This window comes from Cynocephalus volans, chromosome 16, assembly GCF_027409185.1.
Source record: "Cynocephalus volans isolate mCynVol1 chromosome 16, mCynVol1.pri, whole genome shotgun sequence".
In the NCBI taxonomy this organism is placed as follows: domain Eukaryota; kingdom Metazoa; phylum Chordata; class Mammalia; order Dermoptera; family Cynocephalidae; genus Cynocephalus; species Cynocephalus volans.
In genome coordinates, this window is record NC_084475.1 from 4,770,731 (window position 1) to 4,791,351 (window position 20,621).

General features: G+C 37.5%; 1 pseudogene; it reads left to right on the top strand.

Moving 5' to 3' along the window:
* The first annotated feature begins 385 nt into the window (after positions 1 to 385).
* Positions 386 to 16,308, top strand: LOC134365106 (beta-2-glycoprotein 1-like; annotated as a pseudogene).
* The last annotated feature ends 4,313 nt before the right edge of the window (positions 16,309 to 20,621 follow it).

A 20,621-nucleotide genomic window follows, 5' to 3' on the forward strand; every position in this document is an offset into this window, starting at 1 on the left:
AGGCTGTGGGTGAAAAGAAGCTTCAACCTTTTAGTGCTCCATCTACAACATACACAAAACAAAAGATAGAGAATGAAAGGCCCAGACAATCAGAAATCACCAGGATTCTGTCGGAGGGAATAATGAACTGTTCAGTGCCATTAACAAAGACGCCACAAAGACAGAAACCATCTGCCAGAGATTTCACAACAGACCCACAGAAGTGGAGAGTAAATGATTAAAGAATGTAGGTCTTAGCGTTCCTTTCAAATCATGATACTTTATCTTTTATGTGCAGAGATATAAGTACACCAAAAAATGGTTAATATTTAAGCACTTTGAAATTATTATGTCTCTTTCTGGTAGCGGAAAGCCACTTTAGCAGTGCCACTGTGAATCAGCCACAATGACTTCTCCAGCGCTCATCTTGTTCTCAAGTTTTCTCTGCCATGTGGCTATCGCAGGACGGAGTAAGTATTTTCTGCTGTTGGAAAAAATAGTTAATACATCTAACCCCCTAGTATATGTCAGGGATGAACAATGATAACTTTAAGTTTTCGTTAGAGTGGATGCTGGAGACTGAATTGATACTTACTCTTTAATACTGCCATGCTTAAAGTTCCTCCAGAACTTAGTTAGCCAGGTTAGCCTCAGTGTACCGACCTGTAAAATGGGGATAATTGAACCTACTTTAAATGGTTGTTGAGGAGATTAGATGAGATATTGCACATGAAGTACTTGATATGAAACTTGGTATACTTATTATTGGTAGCATTAAATGTTTTTCATTTGTGCACTACCTGAGCTTAAAAATGCAAATGGAGATTTCTTAACCATATGTTTTTTAATCTGTTTCAGTGTATCCCAAGCCAGATGTTTTACCATTTGCAACAGTCGTTCCATGAAAAACGTCCTTTGACCCAGGGGAGCAGATAGTGTACTCCTGCCAGCCAGGCTATGTGTCCCGGGGAGGGATGAGACGGTTTACCTGCCCTCTCACAGGAATGTGGCCCGTCAACACCCTGAAATGTACACGTAAGTCAGCACCTTCTCTCACATTCTCTCCCCTCATTTGGATTCTGGACATTTTGGGGGAATAACTTACCTGATCATACTCAGGGTGCAGAGAACCAGCAGAAGCTGCAGAGTAGAGGGCTGTGAAGAAGCAAGAAGGTCTGGGAGGTTCTCCATGGCAGAAGAGAGAAAGGACAATAGTGCTATCCAGAGAATCATAGCCTGGAACTAGGGGAGGTTTGATGAAGGGACCTGCTGTAATGAAAGGAGATGGAAACACTATAGAGGTTAAAAGACAAATGCAGATACTCTAAAATATGAGGCTACTTCAGAATGTTCATGGAGAAATAGAATTGAAAGATAATACAAATCTTTCCATGAACTTTTTACAGTACCCTCGTATAAACTGAAGCCAAAGAGACACTTGGAAAAACAAAACTTGGGGAATCTTCATAGTTTTGGACTTTGCCTCAAAATGAAAACAGACTTAATAGTTACTGAAATGGATATAAATTTCATGTAAATTATGTATATATTATAAGTTGTATTCATAACAAAAAATTAAATATATTTTGTTAAATTAAATTAACAAGGTAATTTATATACATATTAATTATATGTGTATATAAACATGCATATTACATATACATATTAATTTACATACATATCTGTATATAATATAATTTATATACATATATTATATAAATATAATGTATATACATATATCTTTATATACAATTATTATAAATGATTGCTTTTATTTATTCTTCGGAACATGGTTATATGATATCATGCTAGCATTATTTTTTACAGTCAGATATTGAGCAATCAACCAGTTTGAATTTCTGGCAATTACATGTAGAAGTTAAGCAGCCAAATTATGGACCTGTCTAAGCTCTGGTTATTTTGGTTATATGAACATGACCTGTGTCATAATTATACATGTTCATGCAAGTGACTTTAGTGTGCTTTTTTATTAAAAAAGACTAAACATAATTTTTAATAAAAAACCACTACACCATTATTAGGAAAATTTTTTCTTTACATCAACTGTAACTCTGGAACACTAACAATGTCATTTTTCAAGTTATTTTCCATGTGTATATTTTTGCATCATTGCAGGGATTATGCACAATTTTGTATCTTTCTATATTTATCAGCATATCATAAACATTGAATGTCTTTATAGTCTTCATAATTCATATTTCATTGGCTGCTTAATAATTCAACTGTTGATTTACCATGATTAACTAAAACATTCCCCTGAAAGTGATAGTGAATCTTTAGACTGTCCACATTTTGTTATTAGCAGTTAACAGTGTAATGAACATCTTGGTGCGTATATTATTCGTCTTATTTTGAATTGCTTTCTTAGAATAGTTTCTAGTAGAGTTATTGAATCAAAGGATGGAAATGAGTTTACATATTTTTATTTAAATGGAAAATTCTATAAATAGAAATTTACCTTTTTATCTTTGAATCGCAGCCAGAGTTTGTCCTTTTGCTGGAATCTTAGAACATGGAGCTGTACGCTACACAGCTTTTGAATATCCCAACACTATCAGTTTTGCTTGTAACACCGGGTAAGGATTTCCTTGCAACTAAGCAGCTAACAGAGCACATTTCTGTGTGCTCAAGCTAAACTTCTAGAATGGTCCATATTTTATTTCCAGCCTTTAGGTTGGACTTGCTGAATGCAAATAATTTTTAGTTCTGCTTTTAATAAGATGGTACTTCAAAAAGTTAATGGAAAAATATAATTGAAATGGGCCGAGCCCGTGGCGCACTTGGTAGAGTGCTGCGCTGGGAGCGTGGCGACGCTCCCGCCGCGGGTTCGGATCCTATATAGGACTGACCGGTGCACTCACTGGCTGAGTGCCGGTCACAAAAAAATGACACACACACACACACAAAATATATATATATATATATATATATATATATATATATATATATATATATATAATTGAAAGATAATATGCATTTTTCCGTGAACTTTTTGAAGATTCCTGCAGTACGGGAATTTGAACCCATGACCTTGATGTTATAAGGCTGTGCTGGATGAAGATTCCTTATGTATATTTACAGTGATGTTGAGGGTTGGGGTAAGGAGAGAAGAATACAACAACTAATGAAAGATGCAGTCACTACTATATCTAATTTTTATGTTCCTGATTAAATTTCTTATCTGAGAAGATATATTGAAATGATTGAACTTGAATGATAATTCCTTATAATCTCTGGGCCAAATCCTGGCATAGGGTTAATATACTTTGAATAAGTCTTGGGCTTTAGTTATGGTGATAATTTGATTGACCAACCTGGTAGTCTATAGAAGGGAATCCTTTCAAGAAGATTGGGAGTGTGTTAATGTAGGACATAATTCTCTTAATCTGCATGTAATGCAGTACAACATCCCCAAGAAGAAAGCACTTATGGTTGGTCACATAGCTCACCTGCCTTATGAGAAAAGACACCACTGTGACAGTGTCCGTAAAACACTGGCTGGACATCAGGGCAAAATTTTACTAAGGATACTTTTTTGGGATTAGAGATTAAGACATACTATGTGTGAAAGAGAAATACAGCCCTTTCATCTGAAAGTCAAATTATGGGTGGGTCCAATGACAAACAACCTTGAAAAAAATGTCTTTAAGGACAGAATGTTACATTTTCATTAGCGACAGACCACATTGTTTTTACACAGTGGTGTCAGTAGTCTCTGAGAAAATGAATAGCAGAGGTTACTTATTTTGATTTACTTTTGTCATTCTGAAAAAGTGATGGTTCTCTGCTTTTTGTTTTTACATAAAGTTAGGTTAGCCAACAGGTTGAAGATGAGGGATTTAGGGGTTTGGCTTTTACGCTCAGCAGCTATGGAACCCTCCAGCGACTCACCTGCAGCATTGGCTGGGAGACTTGATAAGCCCTAGATGAGTGTAAAGATCCTCAGGAAAACAGCATTATAATATGGACAGAAGTCAATGGTATTATAAGAAGCAATGCTCAATGGAGAAGATATTTGAAATGCAAATGATGGATGACCTTACCGCTTGAGAGATTAAATTTTCCTTTTGCAGGTTTTACCTGAATGGGACTAATTCTGTTAAATGCACTGAGGAAGGAAAATGGAGTCAGGAGCTTCCTGTCTGTGCTCGTGAGTCTATGGGTCCCAGTTATGGGGAGAGAGATCAGTTAAGCCAGAGCTTTCTTGGTTTTAGCACTGACTGTCCCACACCCTGGAAACCCCTGAATCCTGGCTCGATGAGACGGCTGGCCACCACTATGGGGAATGTCCATCCTGATCTCATCCTGCTCTGGACAATGAAACAACCACTTTGGAATAACAGAAGGGAGGCATTCTGTTTGTGAACACAGTTTGTATCCTCCACCTGGTGGGGCCGGTCGTTGCTGGGTTTGTTAACATCGATGTTTCCACAGTGTTTTGGCAGGGGCTTGGATATGTGTGGCATTGGACATCAGGGACTGCCACCATTTGACTAGGAGAACTTCTGCAAACAGTGAGATCAAACATTTTCCTCCTGCTCTGGACCCTCATTCATTCATTCACATATTCAATAAATTTGTGTTGAGGGCCTAATACATGGCAGATCCTGTTCTCAGCACTTAGGCTATAATGCCAAAGAAGAGAGCTCTGCCCTCAGGGGGTGAGTCTAGTGATGAGGGAGACAAGGGGTGTAACCTCACAGTAAGCTAAGAGCCCATCAAAGGGCTTTGCATGGTAGGACTGACTGAGATTCCTCCAAGAGGCACTGCTGGTTTACTGGGCAGTCAGCTGAGCTTTGCTTGTGTAGGGAGGGGCATTATTATGTTCCCTAACGGGATTTATTTAAGTCCGATCTTTGACCAGGAGGTCCATTCAGCACAACAGCTATGGTTCTTCAACGTTTCATTGAGGCCTGTCCTAGCAAAAGCTAGTGGAAAAGTAAAGCAATTCCTAATAAATCCTAATTTAAGGAAAACCAAACTACAAAAAGGAAAGCTTTTAAAAAGATAAATAGAATTTTTTACTCAGCAGTAGGAATCACCATGGTTCCTGTAAATAGTTTCTCCTTTAAATGACTTTATATAATTATGTAAATTCAATTTTTTCTTTTTAGTTACAAACAAAAAAGGCTGTTTTAGTCTCAATCTAATTTATTTTTTGCAGCTGGCTGGCATGGGGAACCAAAACCTTGATCTTGGTACAAAGTGGCACTCTAACCAACTGAGCTAACCAGCCCAGCCTCAATCTGATTTAAATGAGTACCTCTCATACTTTAACGTACGTATGAATGACCTGGGCATCTTGTTCATATGTAGCTTCTGTGTCTGGGGTCGGGTCTGAGCTTCTACATTCTAACAAGCTCCCAGGCAATGCCCATGCTGCTAGTCCATGGACCACACTTTGAGTAGCAAGGATCTAGATCATTCAAGTTAAATCATGTTTAGTCTGCACTATCTTCTATTATCTTCTAACTTTCCCTGAATTTGTTGAAACTCCATATTAGTCAGATTGAGGTGACAAGCCACTACCATGTCTCTGGGTCCTTGAAGCTACTTGTATAGTCTCCATACACAGAGAGTCCAAAAGCAGGAGGTGTTCAATAGGAACAAATAAACTGAACCAGCGATGGAACTCAGATATTACAAACAACTTTGTATCAAGTGGCTGTCACCAGCCATTATTTCAGATGGTCCCCCAACAATGTCCCCCACCGATTCTGTCTTCCAGAAACATCTTCCAACGTAGGCTTTGGATCAAAGATTTTATGGAAACTTAACCATTGTGTTGTTGTAGAAGGCAAATTAGTGGTAGCAAGACTTAAATCTACTTAATTATTTAGTTTTTTGACTGGTTTGGACATCTGATTTGAGGATCATATTTTCTTTCTTTTTTTATTGAAAAATAATTGATTAACCATATTTGTGCGGTACAGAGTTGAATATCAATACCTGTGGACAATGTCTGATGACCAAATCAGGACAATCAGCATGTTCATCGTTACAAAATGTAATCATTCCTTGTGTCTATTAACTAGTTCCTCACTAGTCCCTCCCCCTCCCCGTTTCCCCGCTCTAGTAACCAGGGCTCTGTTCTCTCCTTGTGAACGTTCAACATATTATTGTATCTTTCTTTCTTTCCTTCTTCCCTCCTCTCTCTCTCTTTCTTTCTCTCATGTGGTATTTCTCTTTCTGTGCCTGGCTTACTTCACTTACCATAATTTTTTCCAAGCTCATCCATGTGGCTGCGAATGGCAGAATTTCATTCTTTTTTATGGCTGAGTAGTGTTCCATTGTGTATATTTACCACATTTTCTTTATACTGTCATCCATTGATGTACATTTCAGTTGATTCCATATCTCGGCTATTGTAAATAGAGCTGCAATAAACACATGAGTGCAGGTATCCCTTCAACATGATGATTTCCGTTCCTTTGGGTATATACCCAACAGTGGGATTGCTGGATCATATGGCAGTTCTGTCTGCAGTTGTTTGAGGAACCTCCATACAGTTTTCCATGATGGCTGTCCTATTTACATTCCCACCAACAGTGTATAAGGATCATATTTTCTTACTTTGCATTCACAATTGACTGTTTCTACTCTAGTATTTGATCTAGTATTTTTCATTTTCTCAAGTTCATCTTTGGATTTTTTTTCTTTCTGGGAAGAGTATGTTTAAAAGCCTCAACTGTTTTCATAGAAATGATAGCTTTCTCTTTCCAGCTGTAACCTGCCCTCCACCACCTGTACCGAAGTTTGCAACACTTAGTGTTTATAACCCATCAGCTGGAAACAACTCCATGTATCAGGACACAGCAGTCTTTGAATGTTTACCACAACATGCCATGTTTGGAAATAATACAATTGCCTGCACAGCACATGGGAATTGGACCAAACTACCAGAATGCAGAGGTAGGTGCAATAAGACAAAATAATTACAGTAGTGTAGAAACCCAGATTTGAAAAGTATTGAAAATTCCAACTATTGTGGAGTGTTTCAGATCACCTCATTTGACACATGTTTATTGAGCATCTACTGTGTGCCAGGGAGTGTGCTAGGTACTGGGGATACTAGATGAGTGAGACCTAGCTCCTGACCCAGGGGAATGATATATAATGCAATTAACTCTCCAGAGCTGCCTGGGAAATCTTCCCAGAGATGGTGACCCTTAGAATGGGCTTTGGAGGAGGAGTGAAGAATGAGGGGAAGACGTGCCACACGCGGGCACAGTGGTGCAAAGTCAGGGAGGCATGAAAGGACAGGGTGCGTCCACAGATGGCTGAGTATTTCAGTGAGGCTGACGAAGAGAAGCCAGGATTAAAATGGGGAATCCTGGGAGATTAAGGTAAATACTCGATTGTAGTCGAGTGTTGTAAATCTTTATAATCTTTACCTAAATTTAAGAACCACAGAAATATTTAATTTTTGTTTTTTAAATTATGAAAATTCTTTTTCCTTTGACTTGACCTGTCATTACTATCTTTGAATTTGTCAGCATAACAGGTAGACAAATTATAGAGTTTATTATGGGCACAAAGAGTTATTTTAAGGACTGCTAACATCTCCAGTGATGGATATTACAGCTAGTTATTGAATGACTCAAAACATAACTGATTTTTAGCATGGGGGAACTACAAAGAACAATAGTAACCAGCACCTTTTTGGGCACTTACTCTGGGCCAGGCTCTGGTCTCCTGCTAGTGTTATGTGACTTAATTCTTCTAAGTTCTAAGCAATCGGTTCTTTTGTTTTGTTTTGTTTTGTTTTGTTTACCTAGGTGTATCAACTGTTAACACGTTGTGACATTTTCTCCCTCTGTTTCTCTATAGACAGATTTTTTTTCCCTGAATCATCTGAAAATAATTTGTATGCATCAAAACACTTACCCATAAATACTTCAGCATAAATGTACTAAGAACAAGGACCTTCCATATTATCACTGTACCCAAGCCATTTACGTGTTTTGAGTTATTAACAACAATAATTTAAACTATAATACTATAAACAATTATAATATCATGTGACATTTATTTCAGATGTAACTTTTTGCAGTGGACTCAGAAGTATCCCCTACACGTGTGTTTTGTTTTATGCAGGGTCTAATTAAGAATCGCATCTTCTATTTAGTTGTCATGTCTCTTTAGTTTTTCCTAATTAAGAATGATCCTCTGTCTCTTTTGTTGTCTTTCATTGACATTTTTGAAGAGTATAGGTCAGTTGTCTTGTAGAGTGTTTCATAATCTGAATTTGGTTGGTTATTTACTCATGCTTAGATTCAAGCGAATACATTCCATCACATCAGGAGAGACATAGTGTCAGTTGGTCCATCCTTGGTCACACTTACTTTGATCCCTTGGTCAGGTGGGGTGTGCCAGATCACCTCTTGGTAAAGGCACCTCTTCTTCCTTGGGATTAGTAAGCAACCTGTCATTGATACTTTGAGACCATGTGAATATCCACTCTCTAGCAATCATTTTAAAATCCATTAACAATCCTTGACTCTATCAATAATGATGTTGTTGGCTACAAAATGGTTACTTTCTAATTCTATCTTTCCTTCTACATTTATTAGGTGGCTTTCTTTTATTGAGAAAAGCTTTCCCTCCATCTACTATCTTTTTAGTATTATTATAGACTCATGGATTGTTTTTTTTTTTTTTTTTACTTTGTAATAGATAAAATTTTTTATTGCATATACAGAAACTTTTCTTCTTAAGGAACTTTCAATTTAAGATTTTTTTTTAAAATTTTATTTTGTTGATATACATTGTGGCTGATTATTGCTCCCCATCACCAAAACCTCCCTCCCTTCTCCCTCCCCCCTCACCCCAACAATGTCCTTTCTGTTTGCTTGTCGTATCAACTTCAAGTAATTGTGGTTGTTATATCTTCTTCCCCCCTGCCAGTTTTCTTTTCTTTTTTTTTTGTGTGTGTGTGTGTGTGTGTGTGTGTGTGTGTGTGTGTGAATTTATATATTAATTTTTAGCTCCCACCAATAAGTGAGAACATGTGGTATTTCTCTTTCTGTGCCTGACTTGTTTCACTTAATATAATTCTCTCAAGGTCCATCCATGTTGGTGCAAATGGCAGTATTTCATTCGTTTTTATAGCTGAGTAGTATTCCATTGTGTAGATGTACCACATTTTCCGTGTCCACTCATCTGATGATGGACATTTGGGCTGGTTCCAACTCTTGGCTATTGTAAAGAGTGCAGCGATGAACATTGGGGAACAGGTATACCTTCGACTTGATGATTTCCATTCCTCTGGGTATATTCCCAACAGTGGGATAGCTGGGTCGTATGGTAGATCTATCTGCAATTGTTTGAGGAACCTCCATACCATTTTCCATAGAGGCTGCACCATTTTGCAGTCCCACCAACAATGTATGAGCGTTCCTTTTTCTCCGCAACCTCGCCAGCATTTATCGTTCAGAGTCTTTTGGATTTTAGCCATCCTAACTGGGGTTAGATGGTATCTCAATGTGGTTTTGATTTGCATTTCCCGGATGCTGAGTGATGTTGAGCATTTTTTCATATGTCTGTTGGCCATTTGGATATCTTCCTTAGAGAAATGCCTACTTAGCTCTTTTGCCCATTTTTTAATTGGGTTGCTTGTTTTCTTCTTGTCAAGTTGTTTGAGTTCCTTATATATTCTGGATATTAATCCTTTGTCAGATGTATATTTTGCAAATATTTTCTCCCACTCTGTTGGTTGTCTTTTAACTCTTTTAATTGTTTCTTTTGCTGTGCAGAAGCTTTTTAGTTTGATATAATCCCATTTGTTTATTTTTCCTTTGGTTGCCTGTGCTTTTGGGGTCGTATTCATGAAGTCTGTGCCCAGTCCTATTTCCTGAAGTGTTTCTCCTATGTTTTCTTTAAGAAGTTTTATTGTTTCAGGGTGTATATTTAAATCCTTAATCCATTTTGAGTTGATTTTAGTATACGGTGAGAGGTATGGATCTAGTTTCATTCTCCTGCATATGGATATCCAGTTATCCCAGCACCATTTGCTGAAGAGGCAGTCCCTTCCCCAGTGAATAGGCTTGGTGCCTTTGTCAAAGATCATATGGAAGTAAGTGTGTGGGTTGATTTCTGGATTCTCTATTCTATTCCATTGGTCAGTGTGTCTGTTTTTATGCCAGTACCATACTGTTTTGGTTATTATAGCTTTGTAGTATAGCTTAAAGTCAGGTAGTGTTATGCCTCCAGCTTTATTTTTTTTGCTCAGCATTGCTTTGGCTATGCATGGTCTTTTATTGTTCCATATAAATGTCTGGATAGTTTTTTCCATTTCTGAGAAAAATGTCTTTAGAATTTTGATGGGGATTGCATTGAATTTGTATATCACTTTGGGTAGTATGGACATTTTCACTGTGTTGATTCTTCCAATCCAAGAGCATGGGATATCTTTCCATCTTCTTGTATCCTCTCTAATTTCTCTCAGCAGTGGTTTGTAGTTCCATTATAGAGATTTTTCACCTCCTTGGTTAACTCAATTCCTAAGTATTTTATTTTTTTGGTGGCTATTATAAATGGGCAGGCTTTCTTGATTTCTTGTTCTGCATGTTCACTATTGGAGAAAAGAAATGCTACTGATTTTTGTGTGTTGATTTTGTATCCTGCTACTGTGCTGAAATCATTTATCAATTCCAAGAGTTTTTTTGTAGAGGTTTTAGGCTGTTCGATATATAGGATCATGTCATCTGCAAACAGGGACAGTTTGACTTCATCTTTTCCAATCTGGATGCCCTTTATTTCCTTCTCTTCTCTGATTGCTCTGGCTAGTACTTCCAACACTATGTTGAATAGGAGTGGTGAGAGTGGGCATCCTTGTCTAGTTCCTGTTCTTAAAGGAAAAGCTTTCAGCTTTTCCCCATTCAGGATGATATTGGCAGTGGGTTTGTCATATATGGCTTGAATTATGTTGAGATACTTTCCCTCTATACCTAACTTATAGAGGGTCTTTGTCATGAATGAGTGCTGAACTTTATCAAATGCTTTTTCAGCATCTATAGAGATGATCATATGTTCCTTATGTTTGACTTTATTAATATGGTGTATCACATTTATTCATTTCCGTATGTTGAACCAACCTTGCATCCCTGGGATGAATCCCACTTGATCGTGATGAATAATTTGACATATGTGTTGCTGTATTCTGTTTGCTAGTATTTTAGTGAGGATTTTTGCATCTATACTCATCAAGGATATCGGCCTGTAGTTTTCTTTTTTGGTTATATCTTTACTTGGTTTTGGTATCAGGATGATGTTTGCTTCATCGAATGAGTTTGGGAGATTTGCGTCCGTTTCAATCTTTTGGAATAGTTTGTAAAGAATCGGTGTCAATTCCTCTTTGAATGTTTGGTAAAATTCTGCTGTGAATCCATCTGGTCCTGGGCTTTTCTTTGTTGGGAGCCTTCTGATAACAGCTTCAATCTCCTTTATTGTTATTGGTCTGTTCAGATTTTCTACGTCTTCATGGTTCAGTTTTGGGAGCTTGTGTGTGTCCAGAAATTTATCCATTTCCTCCAGATTTTCAAATTTGTTGGTGTATAGTTGTTTATAGTAGTCTCGAATGATTCCTTGTATTTCAGATGAATCAGTTGTAATATCGCCTTTTTCATTTCTAATTTTTGTTATTTGAATCTTCTCTCTTCTTTTTTTTGTTAGCCATGCTAATGGTTTGTCAATTTTATTTATCTTTTCAAAAAACCAACTTTTTGATTCGTTGATCTTTTGAATTGTTTTTGGGTTTCAATTTCATTCAATTCTGCTCTGATCTTAATGATTTCTTTCCGTCTGCTAACTTTAGGTTTGGATTGTTCTTCTTTTTCTAGTTCTTTAAGGTGAAGTGTTAGGTTGTTCACTTGCCATCTTTCCATTCTTCTGAAGTGAGCATTTAATGCAATAAATTTCCCCCTTAATACTGCTTTTGCAGTATCCCACAGGTTTTGGTATGATGTATCATTGTTTTCATTAGTTTCAATAAATTTTTTGATTTCCTGCTTGATTTCTTCTTGGGCCCATATGTCATTAAGTAGAATGCTGTTTAATTTCCATGTGTTTGTATAGTTTCCAGAGTTTCGTTTGTTGTTAATTTCTAGTTTTAATCCGTTGTGGTCTCTCATGGATTGTCTTTTATTCACTGTGTGGCAGAGCCACAATTGAGCCCAGTGGTCTGACTCTGGAGCTTGTACTCTTAACTTCCTCATTAAACAAGCTCCCAAGAACATTGTGCTCCCGGCTCCAGCCTTGCTTTCTTGTACTGCGCTAGATGGAGATAAGGATTTGGGGCTCTACTCTTGAGGATCTTAAGGAGGCCAGGAAGCAGCACCATTTTTCTCTGACATATTTCGTGCTGGCTTCTTGCATAGTCTGCAGACAATAATAACAATTAGGCTCAACATTTTAAAACCAAATAATAGTGTGCTAAATATGCATGGGGGTGCAGTCTTTGTGTTTTAATTTCATGGTTTGTTTGTTAAAAGAGACAGACTTTTTTTTCTTTCAAACTCATCATCTTAGGCTGTGTGGAGATGGAGTTTACAGTCAATAATACCTTATGATTAAATGTGAAAGCCCAAAGAACTTAATAGAGTGTCATTAATTTACCTTCAAAGCATTTCCTTTTTAATATCTAGAGTTCCATGAGTATAAGAAAAAGGAACATGCCTTTTCACAACTACTGGACAACACTACTATTTATTCCTAATATGTCTTACTGAATTTTTAGAAGTAAAATGCCCATTCCCATCAAGACCAGACAATGGATTTGTGAACTATCCTGTAAAACAAGCATTTCATTACAAGGATATGGTTGCCATGATGCACATGCCCTGGATGGTCCAGAAGAAGTAGAATGCACCGAACTGGGGAACTGGTCTGCAACACCAAGTTGCAAAGGTATGGAAATATGGGTGAGGTCCCACAAGGTCTCTGAACTTATCTAGCGAATCACCTTTACTTGCCATTTCCTGTTCCAATCATTTTTCCACCTGTTGCTCTGACTTGCTTCACAGCTATTGGCACGTGAAAGCCTGTAGGACTCACATGTGCATGGGGAAGCCTCATGCTTAGGAACCTTGCTTGATATTACACTGTATGAAATAAACAGATTCTTTGTAAGCATTGATAATACGGTAAAAGATCATGTGGGCTTCCTATATTTGCTCTTAAGTCTTTGCCTATGAGCATCCTTTCTTTTTTTTTTTCTTCACTCTGTCTAGTCAAGACTCTTCATTGCAAAAACAAACCATGCATTCAAGCTGATTCAAGAAAATTGGGGCTTATTGTAAAAAGGTGACAGGTTTTTATGGACATTGATGATGAGGAGGTGAAATACAACTGGTACTCCTGAGAACTGGAACTGAAAGTCAGGAACTATTGCTACTCTTCCCATATCTCAGTGGCCTCTCCCATCTCTATGTCTCTCTGCTTACTCACCCTGAACATGACTTGAGTCTATACCAGGACCTCTCAGCTAAAGGATTTGTCACCAGCTGGCATCTTTTCCCTGAGACATGGGTTCCTCTTGAGTTAGGAGTCTATCCTTCATCCAGTCAGTGTCATACTTATGAAAAAGAACTACAATTTAGCATTATATCTGTGCTCAAGTTGCTGTGGGCTGGACAGTTTAAGCAGAAAGAAGAAATCTGGCCAAGCAGGCAAAGTGGTGAATGACTAGTGTCTTAGGTTGGAGTCTCCTAGAAGCAGAGCCTAAGACAGGGATTCAAGTCAGTTGATTCACTGAGTGTCTCAAGATAGAGAGTGAGACAGGTAGGATAGGCTAGGGCGCTGGTTCTCAAACTTCACTGTGTGTCAGAATCTCCTGGAAGGCTTGCTTAAATACAGGTCTCTGGGCTCCACCTCAGAGTTTCTAATTCAGTAGATCTGGGATGGGACCTGAGAATCTGCATTTCTACCAAGTTCCCAGGTGATGCTGATGCTGATCTAGGGGCTATGTTTTGTACACAAATGTGGTCTCAGCTAGAGTCTAGCTTCAGTGTGATCCCCCTGGGAGCTCTGGAGCATGAATTCTCCATGAATTAAGAGTTAACCCACCAAGAGGCAAGAGGACCTGCTTTTTATGTCCCCTTGTCAGTCAGTCAGTCACTGGCTACTGGCTGCTCCCTTCTCTGACCCTGGAGTGGCAGTGGGGTTGGTTTGCATAACCCAGTAGAAGAGGTAGCTTCTCTAGACTGAAGGCAATATTTCAGAGAGAGGAGCACTTGTGAACTGTTATCAGCCGACACTCACAGTGGCTGGTTGATGGATGCACCAGCTCAATAAATAGGATCTGAGTAGGGCCATGTAAGCTTACAGGAAATGGCAATATCTAGCAGAATTTCTTTTTCACTGAAGCCAAGAATCTGAAGCTTCTGCTGTGACCTTATGTGTCTACTGCATGGGAAGAAAAGGCCATCTTGGAAGCCATGTGTAACGGTTCTATTGATAGAGAACTGCCATTAGCAATCATAGTGACATTACTCACTGTGCAGTCATGGAATCTTCTTGTCTTGACCAATCTGTTTCAGGTGTTGTCTACTGGTTCAAACACTATATTTTCTTTCAGAAAGATTTACTGAACTTTTAAGTCTGACTACAAACAATTTCTCTTTCAGCATCTTGTAAATTATCTGTTAAAAAAGCTACTGTCCTATACCAAGGAGAGAGAGTGCAGCTCCAGGAAAAATTTAAGAATGGAATGCTACATGGTGCCAAGGTTTCTTTCTTCTGCAAAAATAAGGAGAAGAAGTGTAGCTATACAGAGGAAGCCCAGTGCATAGACGGCACCATTGAAATACCCAAATGCTTCAAGGGTAAGACTATGTCGGATCTTTCGGCTAGGACTTCCACCTGCCCCTCACCATAATCAGCACTTTTGTTATATAATGACCACAGGAAGCAATATCAATTAGGCCACTGGGTTTTTTAAAAGGGGGGTGACAGAGAGAAACAACCAGATGAAGCAGTGAGCTACTTCTAGTAATTCCACTCGCATAAACATCTTCCTTTCCAATTCTTTTCCTTAAAAATCAGGGTTGTGGTTTTATTCAGTGACTCTTAAGGTGAATTATGCCATCATGTATAATTCCAAGTTAAGCTTAAATAATAATAATAATAATAAGTCGTATATTAAATAATAAAAATATTTATCACATCTTCATCCCAAATTATAAAGAACTCACCCCAAATTACAAGGCAACTCATAGAAATGGTAATTGGTCTATAGATCTTCTAACATTTTTTCCCCTTCCTTCAGCAATTCCTAGAGTTTGAAAAGTATCCATTAGAACAAAGTATTCGTTAGAGCAAAATATTCTAAGGAAGATGATATTATGTTTGCATGAGACAGAGAAATGTATAACGGCCAGCATTGAGAGCTGCTAACCTTGCAAGGTTTCAGGTTTAGGATTTAAATATCTTTGTTGATAGAAAAGAAAAGGCCAAAGCTATTGTCTGCTCTAGGTTTAGAAATGCTCCAAAAACGCTGACAGGCCCCTCTCGGCAGCTGGGAGAAGACAGTTGGGAGTAAATGGAGCTCGGAAGAGATGTCTGAGAAGCAGACAGTAGAGGGAGAGAAGGGGATGATAACTAGTTAATAATACCCACGTCTTAGGGTTAGTTTGATTATTAGAAATATTATGCATGACATGGGGTCATGCGTGCCAATGAAATTACCATGACATTTTATAATTACAACTACAAGTAGTCAGAAATGCACTCAATAAATTGTTATTGTTCAAAAGATAGCAGAGCCCTGGTGAGATGTTAAATACTGAAATTGACAAAGTACAATACCTAATACAAATCAGCAGAAAAAATATTAGAAGACGATAATTTTTTTAAAAAAATCAGAGTTTTGTTGATGTATTTCTTCAGCCTGTTCTCCCTTACGGTCTTCAGGCAGATGCAGCGCTGTTAGTGCATTGGAGAAAAAATAAAGGGCTGGTAGTTTTTTTCTTCTAATCTTGACTGTCAGAGTTATAAAGAACCTTTTATTTTCTCTCTTGGGAATGGTGCCTTATGATTTCCCTGATGTTTTCTCCCATCACTTAAACCTCGTGCTAAGTGGTTTCATTCGTATAATTACATTTATTCCACACATTTGTAAAATGTATTTGAGTTGGCTTAGCTATTCAACAAATTTAAGAAATGATTGTTTCTCTTAGAATGTTTATCTTTTTCTCCCCCAACAGAACACAGTTCTTTCGCTTTCTGGAAAACTGATGCATCAGATGTAAAGCCATGCTAAAGTGGTTTTCAGATTCAACATTAAATGCCATACCCGTATCTGTGTTTTTCCAAGGAAACTAATGGAGGTGAAAAAACAAAGTCACTGAACTTATTGCTTCCTTATGTTATCCTTCTATGTTATCTGGTTAAGAAACCCAAATATTTGTGAGTTTTTAAATTTATTTTTTAATTTTAATTTTTATTTATGCATATTTATGGAATAGAGTTGACTATCAGTATTTGTGTACAGTATGTGATGATCAAATAAATATAATTAGCATGTTCATCATTACAGATCATAATTACTTTTTGAGTCCATTTCCCAATTATTCCATATCCTCCCTCCCCCTCCCCCTTTCCTGCCTCTAGTAACTATAGGTCTGTTCTCTCCTTCTGCAAGTTCAATGTTTTATTATGGTCTTTCTTTCTTTGTTTTTTAGCTCCCACTTATGAATGAGGACATGCAAAGAAACCCAGATATTTGGAACATTATCATTTCATGGCTGTGAAATGGAAAATGTAAACAATGATCTGAGTAACCCAGTTCCCCTCTCATAACCCTACTCTCAAGTGCTTTCACTAAAACACTTGCAATGCAGTGTTTTTCATGGGAAGATTCACAGACCCCCCCCCACATCAGTATTAACTGTTTACTTATTACAAAGAAAAAAGGCTGTGTCCCAGAATTTTCGAGGATGGCCCAGAAATCTACATTTATGACAAAGTTCCCAGATTACTCTCATGCATCCTCAAGTTTGAGAAGCATCACCATAAAGAAATAAGCATGGACTTCCAGGTCAATAGAACAGGATTTGAACCCTTGAAGTCAGGTTTACATAACGCCAAAAAGCCTTGTCTTCCCCACTAAAATCCCATGAGCCACCATGGACGTTGCTCTTCTGCATTTGTTCAGCTCCCCTGCCCCGTTCTCCCGTAGCACGTGCTGGACAGACTCACTCCAGGCTTCACCTGCTTCCTATGCCTGCACCCGGGATGTTGCTGGGAAAAAAGCAAAACCCACTCCCATGCCAATGGGTCCCCCTTGACATTCATGAACACAGACATGACATAGGCCCTCAGTTCTGCCCAGCAGTCCCATCATATTCCTCTAGTTTGTTCACTCCTCTGCTCTCCAAAGTGGCTATTTCTCTTTTCAATCCTCCTCAAGCCAGCTTCCTTCCCCTCACACTCAGCAGATAACCTTGCTCCTCATTTCACTGAGAAAATAGAAAAGATCCTTTTTCATCTTTCCACTATCAAATGCATCATCCTGCCTGTATCTGTACCATGTACTCTGCCTTATGTCTTGTTATGAGGGATGAACTTTGAGATCTCACCCAAGGGACAAACCCTCTCAATGCGCTGGGTCTCCTTTCTCCAACTTAAAGATTTTACTCCTCCAATGAATGCTCATCCATTTTTTTCCTTTTTATTGGACAATTTCAATCAATATTCAAATATATGGTAATATCACCTATTTAAAAAAAAAACCCTCCATTACTGCAGATCTTTTTCCAGCTACTGCTCCAACTCTTTAGTCCCGTTTTTACAAAAGTCCAGGAAGGAGTTATTTACCTTTGCCATCTGCACAATATACTACTCATTACTGCTTTTGAAATCTGTGTTCCCTGTAGGTATCTCCTCACCTGTGCTTCTTTGTCAGGACTTTATCTGATTCCATATGGTGGGGGCCGGATCTCTTCTCCAAGATGCTCTTTGCTCCTCCTCCTTTTACTGAAACCATGGTGGCTCCTCTCCCTTCCAGGCTGCCATTTAAAAGCTCTGCATTCCCATTACTTAACCTTAAAAAATAATTTTACTTTTTCTTCCTCAGCCTTTTCCTTCCAGACTCTGGTGTGTGTGTGTGTGTGTGTGTGTGTGTGTGTGTGTGTGTGTGTGTGTGTGTGTGTGTGTGTGTGTGTGTGTGTGTGTTGAAGGTGAAGTTCAAGAGGTTGTGGTGCTTCTCCTTTCTAAATCAAAAAGCCCTATTTAAAGATTCTGCTGAACAAAAGAGCCATCCACTCTGGGTTTCCTCCTCCCAAAGCACAAAGCTTCAGAACCACTGTTTTGTTTTGTTTTTTTTTACCTGTCACATATTAATTTTAAAACAGGCCTCCCCCTCATCCCACCTAACAGCTTTAGAAATGGAAAAAGAGCAGTACAAAAATTAAAGCATATTCTCCTGCCCTACACATGATCACTGAATTTTCTCTGGAAAAAGGGAGAATATATTATTCCCCCTTTTGTTGCAAATGACTTCATAATTACTTTTATTGTTTTAAATTTAAATATATGTATTAGAACTAATACATATTCAATAAAGTTGCAGGATATAAAATCAGCACACAAAAATCAGTAGTTTCTATACACTAACAACAAACTATCTGAAAAAGAAATCAAGGAAACAATCCCATTCACAATAGCTACCAAAAAAATTAAGGATATATTTAACCAAAGAGTTGAAAGACCTATACACTGAACATTATAAAATACCAATTAAAAAAATTGAATATGACACAAATAAGTGAAAAGATATCTCATATTCATGGATTAGAACAATTAATATTGTTAAAATATTTGTATTACCCAAAGTGATCTACAGATTCAATGCAATCCATATAAAAATTCCAATGACATTGTTCACAGAAATTGAAAAAACAATCCTAAAATTTGTATGGACCTGCAAAAAACCCCAAATAACCCAAACAATCTTGAGCAAAAAGAACAAAGCTGGACATCAAGGTCAAGGGTTTGGATTTCCACATTGGCCAGCCACCAAAAATAAAAGCAAAAACAAAACTGGAGACATAAACCATTTGACTTCAAAATATATGACAAAGGTACAGCAATCAAATCAACATGGCACTGGCATAAAAACAGACACATATACAAATGGAACAGAATAGAGAGCCTGGAAATAAAGCCAAGTATTTACAGTCAATTAATTTTCCATAAAGGTGCCAAGAACACACAATGGGGTAAGGAAGTCTTCTTAATAAATGGTGTTAGGAAAACTGATATACACATGCAGAAGAATGAAATTAAGGATCTCACACTGTATACAATGATCAACTCAGAATGAATTAAAGACTTAAATGTGGACCTGAAATTGTAAAACTACTAGAAGAGAACATGCGGGAAAGTTCTATAAAATTGGTCTGGGCAATAACTTTTTAGTTATGAACCCAAAAGCACAGGCAACAAAGGCGAAAATAGACAAATGGAACCAAAAAGTGTCTGCACAGACAAGAAAACAATTAATAGAGCAAAGAGAAACTACGGAATGGGAGAAAATATTTGTACTTATAAGGGGTTAATATCCAAAATATATAAGGAACTCAACAACTCAATAATAAGAAAACAAACAATCTGATTTAAAAATGGGTAAAGGATCTGAATAGACATTTCTCAAAAGAAGACATACAAATAAATGCTCAACAGGTATATGAAAAAATGCCCAAACATCACTAACAGAGGAATGCAAATTAAAATCACAATGAGATATCACCTCACACCTGTTAGAATGATTATTATCAAAAAGACGAAAGATAACATGTTTTGGTGAGGATACAGAGAAAATGAAATCAGTATGTTGAAGAGATACCTTCACTCCCATGTTCATTGCAGTATTATTCACAATAGCCAAGATGTGGAATCAACCTCAGTGTTCATCCGCAGATGAATGCAGAAAGAAAATATGGTATATATACATGATGAAATACTATTTAGTCTTAAAAAAGAAGGAAGTCCTGTCATTTGGAACAGCATGGATGAACCTGGAGGACATTGTGTTAAGTGAAATAAGCTAGGAACGGAAAGACAAATACTGCAGAATCTTACTTTATGTGATATCTAAAAAACTTGAACTCATAGAAGTAGAGAGTGGAATGGTGGCTACCAGAGGTTTGGAGGTGGGTGTTTGTGGATTGAGATGTTGGTCGAAGGACACAAAATTTCATTTAGGGGTAATAAGACCAAGAGATCTGTTGTACAACCTGGTGACTATACTAGGGTACTTCAAAAAGTTCATGGAAAAAATAGAATTAAAAGATAATACAAATACTTGCATGAACTTTTTGAAGTATCTTCATAGTTAATAACATGTATTATATTCTTGAAAATTGCTAAGAAAGTAGATTTTAAATGTTCTCACCACACAGATAAGGGTAAGTATGAGGGTACTTCAAAAAGTTTGTGGAAAAATAGAATTAAAAGATAATATGAATCTTTCTGTGAACATCATGAAGACCCCTCATATATGAAGTACTGCCTATGTTACTTAGCCCGATCTAACCATTCCACAGTGTACAAATATTTCAAGACAATGTGTTGTACATGATATATATATATATAAAATATTTTTGATAAAAATAAGTAAAACT